This window comes from Bidens hawaiensis, unplaced genomic scaffold (assembly GCF_021521415.1).
Source record: "Bidens hawaiensis isolate Kalapana, Puna unplaced genomic scaffold, B.hawaiensis_p1.1 tig00035102_1, whole genome shotgun sequence".
NCBI lineage: Eukaryota > Viridiplantae > Streptophyta > Magnoliopsida > Asterales > Asteraceae > Bidens > Bidens hawaiensis.
The window spans coordinates 13,572-27,142 of record NW_027496109.1 but is presented as its reverse complement, the minus strand read 5'-3'; positions in this window follow the sequence as shown (position 1 = coordinate 27,142).

Genomic DNA, 13,571 nt, shown 5'->3' with positions numbered 1-13,571 from the left:
ATCCTTTTCAAAATCGTTAGAATATTGCTTTTAGCAATATTTCAGTTTTGACATTAGATATAGCTGTTAAAGAAAGAGGCATATCTTGTTCATAATAAACTAAAAAAGTGCAATACCAAATTCTATGATGTACTTCATTGAAATACGGTTCTAAATGCTATTTTTACGCATTTTAATTCATTCGTATGAATTAGCAATCAATATTTTATAAACAGTGCGCAGATTCGTACCTTCTGATTTACATGGCTGTTTTGGCCTATTTAGGTTACGAATTTGCAAACCTTTTCTAAATGAAAGTTGTTCAAAACATTCTAATTTAGTAGACTGGAAATTCTTGATTTATAATAAAAAATTTTGATATTTTAAATACCTTAATCAAAACAGAACAGTTTGCTGTCCAAAAACTGATTTTGTATTTCATCTTCCTTTTTGATCTTTTCCTTGTTTTTATCTTAATATTTATACATTAGATTTAGTATTCTTCAAACTTTCCGATCCCATTAGTTAGTCTTTAATTATTATATTTTTTTTATTTTTTTTATAGTTCGAGAGGTTCGATCGTTCATTTCTTTAAAGTGTTTTCGGTTGTCATTTCAAGTTTGGCTTTAATCTCAAAGGTGAGTTTACATATCCCCCTTTTTCATCTTTTAAATTTTAGGGGTGGCGTGTATACCCTATTTAAATTACTCATTTTTATTTATTCATCTATTCAAAACACAATTCAATATATGTTTATGTGTGATTATTACATGCTCTATGATAATGCTCTATGTGCTTAATTGTTTATTTTATGTTTGGTGGTTGGTATCTCATCCTCATCTATTCTCATATAGTATGATCATACATTTACCCAAGTACATTGATTTCGTATCAATAAGAACGGGTCCACATCTATTTAGTTGTTTACATTTTCATAAGAATTGTAATACTCATCATCTACATATGAATTGTGATTTATCTATATATATATCTCAACTAAAACTTATGTACTCTCACCAACATTCGTGTTGACAAACTTTATTTTTATACATGCTACAGGTACAAGTAATTTACAATGTTCAAGATCGAAGAAATTAGTTTTACCTTAGGATATTATTCAAAGTACAAAACATGATGTAATTGTTGTTTATTATTGAATTTGTGTACTTGTTAATGTTAATGAAATTAAATAATTATTGTCGCTTTAATTGGTGCATTTTGAGCTACTGTCCAATCAATACGTTACGCTCCGGCATGTTCCGCCTTTGGTCGGGGTGTGACAGAAGGGGCGCGAACACCCCCCCCCCCCCCCCGGTGATATGTGGGCGATAAGGGGCGGGGGCGGGGTTCTTTTATCGCCTGAAGGAGATGAAGGTTATTATTATTATATTATATATTATTAGTATATTACTATTGTATATATATATATATATGTATATGTATATATGTTGTGTGTGATATATATATATATATATATATATATATATGTATGTATGTATATGTGTTGTGTGTGTATATATATGTATATGTATATGTATATATGTTGTGTGTGTGTGTGTATATATGTATATGCAAAATGAATCCTATAAACAACCCAAACCAACCGAACCACCCATTCCCTCCTTTCGGTCAACACCATGGCTCGCAAAACCAACCGAACGTGAACTTACAATGGAACCCGATGAACCTAAACCAACCGAGCTAACTGTTTCAATTTCCCGACCCGAACCTAAACATGTACGCCAACCGAGCTATATGTTTTTTTATATTTTTAGTTATGTATTTTTTTTAGTTATGTATTTTTTGTATTTCTTTTTAATTTTAATACATTTTTATTTAATTATTAAAATAAATTGGTTTTTATTTGATTAGGTTAGATTATAATGAACATGAATTGGATTTTGTTTAATTTATGTCTAGGCTTAGGTACCGAGAAGCTATTAGAGTTTCTTTTGAGCAATGTAATGTATTGTTGTGATGTATTAGTTCAATAATGTACACTCTACTCTTTTGAGCTTGTTATATATTTGACATCAAGATTCTTGCAGGTCAATCTTTTTATAAAATTATTTCAAACTGAATTGACGAAAAAGATTATGCAATGATTTTTGATGACTTTGTATTTGGATGTTCATATTCCATGGCATATGATTTATGAAGTAATTTGTTCTTTCTTATTTAAACAACATTCTTACGTTACTTCATTTAGGGATTAAGCTGTAGTAAACACTGTGATTTAGTCCTGGCTTTATTTATTTGGTTCAAGTTTTATTTTATTTAAAGTTTGGTTTTGTGAATAAAACATTTGTTTCTGACTTTTGAGTAAATGACATGAATAAAAAATCCAATATAGCACATTAGCGCATATTTAGGAACCTAATGATGAATTTGTGGTAGAAATTATTTTGAATATTACTATTTCTTTCAATAAAATAGGAATTTAGTGTTGATTCTTTTGATATGCCAGTGTAGTAGAGGGTGACATATGTTCAGATAAATCCATAGCATGCCAAAATTTTCTCTCCTTATGTGGAGCTATCATTGATTACAGTTTAATACGAAGTTGCAGGTTGTGACCCACTTACTGACGGGCACAAATGATGATATTGGGCTACTCAACGAAATATGGAGAAAGGGTATGCAAACGCCTCACTGACTCACACACTGTTGTTCTGTATCTTGAGTGATGAATTTCACACCAAGTATGTGAGAAAATCATTTTTGTACATTTCTGTACAAAGTTGGTTATCTTCTTTCACTTTAGTTTTAGGTTTATTATTTAATAACCATTTACTTAATAAGTTTTATTTATTTATGTAATGGCGTGGAATCCATGGGATAAGACGGCAAACACAATATATGCTATGTATGGATGAAAGTGAAAGAAGTGGCAACAATAGTACTCGCAATGTTAATTACAATTTTGGGTAAGTTCTCATTAACCATGTTGTGTTTTATATTGTATAGTAGGTTACCATATTAAGATTGTTTTGTGTCTTAGCTTGAAATGATTTCTAGGTGTATTTTAGTGACTTTTTAAACTCAACGTTAAAGGGGAGGTGGTTTTAAAACATTCACATATCAAATACATTTTGTGAAAACTAATAATCTGTACTTCTTTCTTATTGAGGCTCTTGGTGTTTATGTACTGGTGATTCCTGAATACATTCACTTGGATAATGGTAGCACACATGGGAGGGGCTTAACACGAAATTGAAAGAGTTCATTTTAAAAACGACAGGTTTTTCATCCATAAAGAAAACCCGCATTTTACTTGAAATGCAAAGGTGTATTTTGTATCTTATATAATTGCATTCACTTATATAAATGCATTCACTTAGATAATTAATTTTATACATGTTAGATAAATATTTGGCTTGAAACTTGATATATTAAATGAAACTGCTTTTCAAACATATTTGATTTTGAACTTTAAATAACTAAAAATAAGAGTATATTTGATAAATCTATAAATTTAAAATGGGATTTATTAACCGTATCATGTTTTGTTTTGACCAGGGGCAAACTAGGAGACATTTATGCAAATGTTGATGAAAATTACTTTTATCAATTTTTATTTCATGAACGAGTCAAAAGATGAATGGATCAATTATATATGTTGAATTGGTTGAAAATTATGTTTTTGTTGCAGAGTTCAATCTACATAGATTATTCCAAATGAACATAGATTCTTCTGAATGAAATAACTGATGATGAAATTATATTGTTCCTAAATTTTCAATATCCATGTTAATGGCAATGCTTTGTTACTTTTGGTCATTCAATGTTTATATTTTGTGTGGATATAAAACTTTTCAGGTGAACTTCTCTCGGAGTTATTCTAGATTTTTAGAATAAAAGTATTTAAAGGCATAAACTAAACATACGCTGAATTATTTTCAACTCGTTTGAGAGAAAACTATATAAACCAAACCACATGTATGTAAGTAATTGATTTGATGCAATACGTACAAGAATTATATTAGTTTAAAAGAGAATGGAGAGATTACTATATTACAATAAATAAAGAGGAAATCATGTCTTTCAACTTTCAAGTAATTAATGCGGAACATATAAAAGAATTATATTAGTTTGAAAGAGAAAATGATTACTATATCACGAAATAAATAGAGGAAATCATGTCTTATGTATGTTTTCGACTTTTTAATTTGTACTATTTTTTGTTTCAATATATTCTCGATTTTTATACACGTTTAGCATGTAGAGTTCACTTTACAATTTGTAGATACACACACTTATTATTTTTCTATCTATACATTTAAGACATGTAAAATCAACAATTTTGAACACGTGTAATACACGGGTCCCTAACCTAGTAGCCTAATAAACATAACAATTGTTATGCCACCAGGGCCGACCTAGGGGCGTGGCCGGGTAGTCGACGGCCACAGGCCCGACACCCTGCTAGGCCCGGAAAAATTTTAGAATTTTTTTATGTATTTTTATATAAAAAATTATGTATAATCAATGTTTCAACATAAATTCATAACCGTTAGCTTGGTCTAGTGGCAAAGAGGTTTGACATTTAACCAAAAGGTTGTGAGTTCAAGTCTTAGTTGAGTCATTTTTATTTTCATATTTATACACAAGTTTTTACACAACTCAAATCATAACTAAGTAGTAAGTAAGCCCACTTAAAATTAAATTGCTTTAACCAAAAAAATGTTTCTTTTACTTAAGGTCCAAAAAAATTTTCACCTTTGGCTCAAACAAAATTTCGTCTTTTCGGAGCCGGCCGTATGCCACGTGGCATCTGATTAGACTTTCGTTTTTAAATTGTTCTACCCGGAGTACCCGCCTCTCTTTTGACCCAATTTAGTATTACCTTTCCAATGTACCCGGCCCATCTTATGCTTGCGGTTTTTTGTATTTAATTGTTTGATCAATTAGTTATTTAAATTCAAATTTTTCATCAACAAAAATTGGATGTGCTAATAATTTGTTTTTATTATAATTAAAATGTAGTACTAAGTTTTCAAATTTAAATTTTAGAAGTTCCATGTTTTCTTTTCAAATTAAAAAAGTTATAAACTAATAGTAAATACTTATTAACTCAATTTTTTTTCTAAAGATGCATTATATTCCAATTATAATAACGTATCCATGTTATATCTATAAAATATATAAAGCATGAGTGAAGAACCTATTATATCTTAAAAAATACAATCACTCTTGCATAAAATACAATAACTAATGCATAAAATTTTGAAAATTTGAGGGTAATATAGTATTTTTGACATCATGTACGGTTAAGAATGTTTACTTTAGAAAAGAGTTACAAAAATGATCCTTCAACTTTGATACAACTTTTTAAATTTGTAAAGAAGTTACACATAAATCCTCTATCTTTACCCATTTAATTGACTAATTCATTTCAATTTTTTATTTCTTCAATATATTATAATAAATTGTGTTTTAAACAAAAACGAACTCGCCATTGCAATATGCTTATTTTTGTTGACGTTTCAATGTAAAGTTTGTTTTATTTTGAGGTGTTAATTATAATGTACAAGTAAATTAAGCATAAGAGTACAACTCAAATATGCAATTATGAACCTAAAATATAAATACAAATTTAACCCTTCAACAATAATTAACTTTTATAAATTTAATTAATAATTATTCTTTCATCCCCTTAAGTTTACCCATATAATCATCTATATTTTTTTCTTTGTTTGTCATTTATATCTTTGAATATGATACGTTTTAATAAATTTCAAACATACAATCATGACGTGTTTATTTTTGTCGACGTTCCAATGTAAGAATATTGGTGCACATGTTATAAACTTATAACCAAAATGATTTCGTGTCATTTAAAAAATATCAATTTTGGTTCAAGTCAAAATGCTATCAAAATGAGTTTTGATCATTTTCTTTAGAATTAGTTTTGTTTCAGGTCAACGGTTGAGGACTTTGACAGGTCAAAACGCCTTGTAAAAAAAAGTTTAAAATTCTGTTTAGGCCAAAATATGCAAGTAAGTAAGATGAGTTTGAGTCATTTAAGAAAAAATAAGTTGTCAATTTTGGTTCTGATTAAACATGTTATAAGCAAAATGAGTTCGATTTATTTTTAAATAAATGGTTTTGGTTTGCGTTAAAACAACTATATGCAAAATGAATCCACATCATTTAAAAAAATTATCAACTTTGGCTCTAGGTGGACATTAAATCTTTGATCATTTAAGAAGGTTTCAAAAGACTCCCAAATAACCGTGACTAACGTAGTAGATTTCGTTCATGTCAAAATGCCCATCAAAATGAGTTTCGATCATTTTTTAAATATTTTTATTTTTTCGGGTTAACAATCGAGGACTTTGATATGTTAAAATGCGTTCGAGTTATATTGGGATGTAAGCCAAATGGGTTTAGGTCATTATAAAAAATTAAAGTTTTGTTTAGATTAAGATGGGTAATAAGTAAAACGAGTTTGGGACATTAAAAAAAACTGTCAACTTTGATTCTGGTTAAAGCATGTTATAAGCACAATGAGTTCAATTCATATTCTAAAAAAAATAGGTTTGGTTTGCGTCATAATAATTATATGCAAAACGAATTTGGGTCATTTAAAGAAAATATCAATTTTGTTTATGGGTTAACATTAAATCTTTGGTCGTGCATGAAAGTTTCAAAAGACTTTCCAGATAACCGTGACTACCATAATAGATTTGGTTCAGGTCAAAATGCTCAGCAAAATGAGTTTCGATCATTTTTATAAACTACCAAGCCACGAGTATAAAACTTGGTTTTTATGATTCGTATAGTAACTGTAACGTACAAAAAGCAACATTCATTTTTTGAAAACACCGTATCGTGCCATATGTTTAAAAGGTTGTAACTACTAAAAATATGTTTAAACATATTGTCATTACTGCGGCATTGCGCGGGTATATTACTAGTTAAAATAAACTAGTAAGCGAACCCGCGCGTTGCGGCGGAACTTCGAACATCATTGTGGTTTTAAGTTAGCATCCAAGTTTATAACTTGTTAGCATCACCACAAACTAAAAAGGCTACTAATAAATATTAAACATCAATAGCCCCAAAATATATCCATAAAATATATTCACATGGTTTGTATAAAAACGGCTTTCGTTACATCAATTGAGCAAAGGAACAACTTCTAAAATTGTTGTAATCTGCATAAAGAAACTTGTACCTTGCCGTAGGCAATTTGAGCCATTGAAGCAAACGGGTCAGCTTCGGTTATACATTGTTCCAACAGGTTAACAGGTAAACATGAGAATTTTGACCTGCTAACGGTATAGGTTGGCATCTGCAAAGTAAATAGCAATATGAGGATACTAATACTAATATAAATTCCTAAATTTAAAGATTGATTCAAACTCAAAGTACCTGATATAAGATTCCAACCTCATATTACAGTATGTTTGACCATTGAAGAAACACTAACCGGACCCCGGGTAGATTACTGGTAACCTGGGGGTTGGATAGCTGTTTCCCACGAGGGGTTAGACCCTTGGAAGATGGTTCTTCTGATAACCTGCAAAACAGACACCGTGAGCTCGTCACTGAGAAGGGGGGGGTTCCTCCTTGTGACCACCCTCCGGCGTGAGAATCAGACTAGATTGCTCTTTAAATATAAAAGTATATTAAGAGATTGCTAGAGCAGATATCAGGTATAATATGATGATAATGTAGTAAGATATGTTCTGTTTAGATGATCATACCATTTGGGGTATTTATAGCCGAAGGTAGGTTTCCAAGGAGGTATGGCCGGCTGCAACAGTGTTCCTGTTCATCAACAGTAGCCTACGCACGTGCCCTGCTGGTAGTTGGTGGGTAGGCAGCGGCTGATAGCGACCAGGCCTGCTGTATACTATTCCCTTTCCACCAACTGCCGGCTACGCACGTGGTATGACAGTAGTTGGTGAGTAGGCAGCGGCTTAATAGTGATACAGTACAGGAGCATGCTGCTCGCCATACTGTATCAGTGAGCTGTCGTATCCCTGATCAGATCTTTCGCCCATACCTCGTCAGGTACAGTAAAAGGTCCTTCAGTATACAGACTGGCTTATTTGGGCGGGAGTATTCCCCCTCCCGCCTCTGTGCGGGATTGCTCCCGGCTTTGCTCATTCCTTCAGGTGACACTGAATGATCGAGAGCTAAGTACCTAGTGCGTGTAGCCATGCTGCGCGGGTGGCCTTCCCTCATGGCTTGTATCCGAGGCTGCGGGAACAGGCGGAGTCCTTCACCATGGGAGGCATTTCCTGCGGGACCAACTTGCATACTGCGCGTAAGGACGTCACGTCTCTGAGCATGGTTGGTCCTGCGGATCCAGTTGGTCTCTGCGCAGACGTCCCTGTTTAAGGTGTCTTGCGGGTCCAACTGGGCTCTGCTGGGACCTACCTCTTCAAGTCCCCCCAGTCCAATGTTCTTCTCATGCGTGTTTAATAAAGTGAGGTGAACTTTTGGACTTAAGCAAAGGGTTTTGAAAAGGGTTTTGTAAGGTTTTCCATGGGAAGTCCTTGTCACTTGCAGAAATGCCCGAGTTTCCTGCTTGGTCTTTGGGTATGATGCGGGTAGGTCTGTAACCTCCTCGCAAGTCAGGAGCATTGAGTCCCAGTTGTGTGGATTCTCCATGAGGTTTTGGTAGTTTTGAACATAGTGATCAATTATGTTAAAACCACCAATTCCATCCTGGAACTTCAAACAACGTAGTTCTCAACGTTCCCGCTATGCGGGGATGTTATTTCCGTTTCCGCAAGCATTGCCCAGAAGATCCTTCCTGGTTTCAATTCCCAGCGGAGCGCTAGGTATGTGAAGGGTTTTGCCTTAACACTGTACCAGCGCTCGTCTTACGGTTACTTTACTTCCAAGGTATTCCTAGCGTCAATTCCCTGCAGGTGCTAGGTATGTGAAGGGTTTTGCCTTTACACTGTACCCGCACCTGTCTTATAGTTACTTGGTTGCCGAGGAATATTTGGCTTCAATTCCCTGCGGGTGCTAGGTATGTGAAGGGTTTTGCCTTTACACTGTACCCGCATCCGTCTAACGGTTACTTGTTTGCCAAGGGGTAAGGGGTATTTTCCCGCTTACTTTTTAATATTTTTTAAATTTTGAATTTTGAAATTCGAAGGGTTGGTGGAAAGATAAGAACAGTCCAAACCTCTTAAACGTCGTGCGACGGTTTCTTCTGACTGTGTCAGGACGTGCAGGAAGTTATGGTGTCGTGACAGAACATGGTCATTCCAGACGCTTTTCCTGGCGCATGGGCACGATTTTTCGGGCGCGTGGCCGCGAAATTACTGGCACACGTCCTGTCAACAGCTGTTGCCAGCCTGCTTTTTGCCACATGTCATAGTTTCATTGCACCTTCGATTTCTCTCTCCTCCGCATTAAATTCACCCCATTAATTGCGATTAGTATATAAAGGGGGAGAGGCCCCTTTGTAATCCACACTTTCACCTCTCTTCTTCTCCTTCTTAGTGATTTCCGGCAAATACTCCCCTTTTTCAGGCAAGCATTTTCCCGAAATCACTCTTCTTTCTGCAAAAATGTCTTCTCATGATGCTGAAGCTGTAGCCGACGATAGGAGTACTGCTGGCGAGTGCCAGTGTGCTCTACCTGTCGATCAGTACCAGTACATCGTCAGGAAGTTCATGCTCGAGTCTCTCGAGCCTGAGTTTCCTGAATCCCACCAGACTGTGTACGATGCCCCCAGTGGCAAGATCGGGGTATACGCTGCATTCTTTGTTTATGGGAACCTTAGGTTCCCATTGACAAAGTTTGTGTACCGTGTCCTGGAGAGGCACGGTGTGCACCTGACCGAGGTGCATCCGATGGCAATTGCCAAGGTTCGGCACTTCGAGTGGGTGTGCCGGATTCTGGGTATTGAGCCCTACGTGGACCGCCTGATGACCTTCTATACTTGGAGGTGCGTCCAGGGGTGGTACACCCTGACAACCCGTATTAAGGGTTTGAAGATCTGCGTGACCGAGCGCAGTCTCCGATCGTGGAAGCGGGAGTTCTTCTACATCTCTGCCCGCGCCATCCCCATTGCTATGAAGTTCAAGAAGGGTCAAGCGCTTCCGAGCCTTCATGCTTCCAGCTACCAGGAGGCGGAATGGTTCGCGAAGATATCCCGGGTCCAATCTCCGGTTTACCGGTTTGCGGAGTCCGGGATGGTGCTGTTGGGGATGAGCCGGGTATGGAAGGATGCGTCCCGGTTTCCCATCCTTCTTGAATATGGTTTGAACTCTATTCCTTATGGTATGTCTTGTCTTTCTTGCTGATATTAGTTTATTTTCTAACTGTTTCTTCTTTCAGAGGGGAATAATTTGGAGTCGCTCCTGTTCCCGCGGGAAGCTGACAGTCCCGTGCGGGTGGGCACTCGTGCTCTGGACGACAATGAGTTGCCCATCCTGGAGCAAACGGCGGATAGGTTTGTGGAGGTCTATCCGCCGGGCCAAGAGATCCTGAGCCACCGGCGGCCAGGTAAGGAGATATTCTATCCTGAACCCCTCAATGCTGTACCCGTTGCTGGAAATCCTTACATCCTGTCTTCTTCTGAGGAATCCGCAGATGGTCCTCCCCTTGTGCGGAAGAAGAAGGCTGCTGCCGGCGTGAAGGGGAAGGAGAAGGCCTCCACAGCTGATCCAGTGGTTCTCTCTGACTCGGAGTCAGATAGTGAAGAGGTGGCGGGGAAGCCCGGTGGTGAGAAGAGCACTGCTCCGGAGGCTACGACCGTTACCTCCGGAGAACCAATGAAGACGACGGTGACCGGTACCAAGAGGCCGGCTCCATCGGGTTCCTCCCCGCCCGTCCGTACGTTCAGGGTCAAGAAAACCCGTAAGTACAATCATAATGTCTTTGCAGATTTATCACTATAAATTTATCTAACACTTTCTTCTTTGTGCAGGCGTGGGTGTTGACGCATTCCGGGGTGAACCGCAGGGGAGTATCTCCCCGCCAATGACGGTAGGCTCGGTCAGCCTTCCTGAGGCGTCGACCCAGGCGCCTGCGCCTGCATCCGCTGGTCCAGTTGCTCATTCCTTTGAGCCAACTGTTCCGGCAGTGATGACGTCACCGCCGGCTGTGAGTGCGATTTTTACAGCATCCTTCACAGAGCCGGCGGTTACTGCTGCTGCTTATAAGGCGGCGACCACATCGGCGACCACTGCGGCTGCCACCATGCCCACGCCACCGGCACCGATGGCCGGACCATCAGGTACGCGCAGGGCTTCACGCCGATCTTTGCCACCTTCCCGTCTGCCTGACCTGTTGGATGGATTTCCTTTAGGTTCAGGTGATGGGTTTGGCGGTTATCGGCCTGTCATTGACCCTACAGGTGCGTAGGGTTCCTTTCTTTTTCCCTTATGTTTTTCATCATCTTTTCCTTACTGCTTTTGTTTCTTTTGCAGTGTCGGATTCCAATGAAGTGTATGTTCCTCGATGGAACATACGCCGAGGAACAACCCTTCGCACACCCGTGGAGTGCGTGGACTGGGCTCGCCACGCTGCTCCTCCGGGTGCGTTGGGGGAAGCCATGGTTAGCTACCAGGAGGGTAGGCTAACTAATGAGCTTCGGGTTCTCCAGGCTCGGATGCAGCCGCGCGTCGAGCTGCTTTGTCGTGAAAACGACAAGTTGAAAGCAGCTCACGCCAAGGACATATCTGAGGCGCGTGCTCTTCGGGAGGAGAACCAACAGCTGGCGGCAGCTGCCGCCGACAAGGAGAAGGCCTTCAAGGCCCTCGAGGTTGAAGTTCATGCGCGACTCGAGGCCCGCTCCAAGGCTGCCCAAGCTGTGAATGAACAGCTTCGGCTGGCCAGGGAGACTGCGCGAAACGCAACCGAGAGGGCTGCCAAGGCTGAAGCCGTTGCTGAGCCTTTGCGTGTGGAGAATGAGGAGCTCAAGGCCAAATTAGAGGCTCTCCAACGCGCTCATGATGCCTTGGCAATGGAAGATGCCAAGAAACTCCAGGAAATCCTGGACCAGAGGGGGGTGCTTGACCAGACCCAGCGGAAGCTTAAGGGCGTCGAAGAGGCTGCCGCAAAGGAAGTTTTACTTGCCAACCTTAACAAGAGCGAAGCCGAACGCGCCCATAACGAAGCTCAAGCTGCCCTCCAATGGCTTCTTCGAGAAGCGTTGCCTCAGGTATGTTTAGATTTATCTTCACGCTTTTCTTTTGTAAGGAAAGGTTCTAATACTTGGTGTTTTCTTTGTAGGTTGTGCGTCGGGTCTTTTCAGAGACCTCTTACGATGATGCTATGACCGCAGCCCTCAACGCTTCTCATGAGGATGGGGAAAAGGCCGGCTTCTTGCTTGGTCTAGGGTTTGTTGAGAAAGGCGTCCCGCCTTCCAACTTCCCTTTGTTCAATGTGGATACTGAAGCCATTTATGACCAAGCATTGAACCAATACGCCGCCTTCCCGCATCCAGTGGTGGAGAAGGTGGACGAAGTAGCTGCTGCTGATGATGGGTTAGCTGTCCTCAAAGCGTTCCTCGAACCACCCCGTTCTTCTGACGGAGCGGGTCCAAGTGGAAGCGGCCCTGAAGCTTGATCCTGAAGATCCCTTCCCATTGCTAAGACTTGTATAGCTTTTTTTTTTTTCTTTTCTTTTAGGCGGGTAGTTACCCGGCCATTCTTGTAATATATTCTTGAAATATTAATGTTTTTGCGTATAAGATTGTTATTTCCTTCTTTGGGTTCCTTGCTTTATAAACTTATGACTTGCATACTTAGTTTAAATTAGCAATTTTCCAAGTGTTTAGAATAAGAACCTTTGAACGTGGTTGATAGTAGGTGTGAAGTTTTGCTTCCTCTTTCGTGATTGTGCGGGTAGAACCGTCACTTGCACTTAGTAGGATGGCAAAACTTTACCCATACCTGACCTGCGTGTAGGTTTTTCTTACCTTTTGAGGATAAGTTAACCTTTGAACGTGGTTGATAATAGGTGTGAAGTTTTGCTTCCTCTTTCGTGATTGTGCGGGTAGAACCGTCACTTGCACTTAGTAGGATGGCAAAACTTTACCCTTATCTGACCTGCGTGTAGGTTTTTCTTACCTTTTGAGGATAAGTTAACCTTTGAACGTGGTTGATAATAGGTGTGAAGTTTTGCTTCCTCTTTCGTGATTGTGCGGGTAGAACCGTCACTTGCACTTAGTAGGATGGCAAAACTTTACCCTTATCTGACCTGCGTGTAGGTTTTCCTTATCCTTTTTAAGAATTTTGTTTTGAACCGTTCGACGCGCAGTTGTCGATAGGTTAGTGTTCATTTTCCTTTCATGATTCATGCGGATAGACCGGCACTTTCATTTAATGGGATAATTGAACTCTTCTCCAACTGACCTGCGTGAAGGTTTGTCACGTTATTGGGTTCGTGCGGGTAGGACCGCCTTCCCATGCAATGACTTCACGTAATTATGCGGTGAAAACCGGCATATTAGTGTCCAGAAAAGTATTAAATGTAAAATCATCAGCTTCGATATTCTTAAAGAGAATCATTTCCATTAGAAGTGGCTCTTGGCCTTTTCTTTACAAATTGGAATTGATTTACATGCAAACTGTGTAAATGAGCTCCCTTCCTTGTTGGGATGGGAGTGCCAT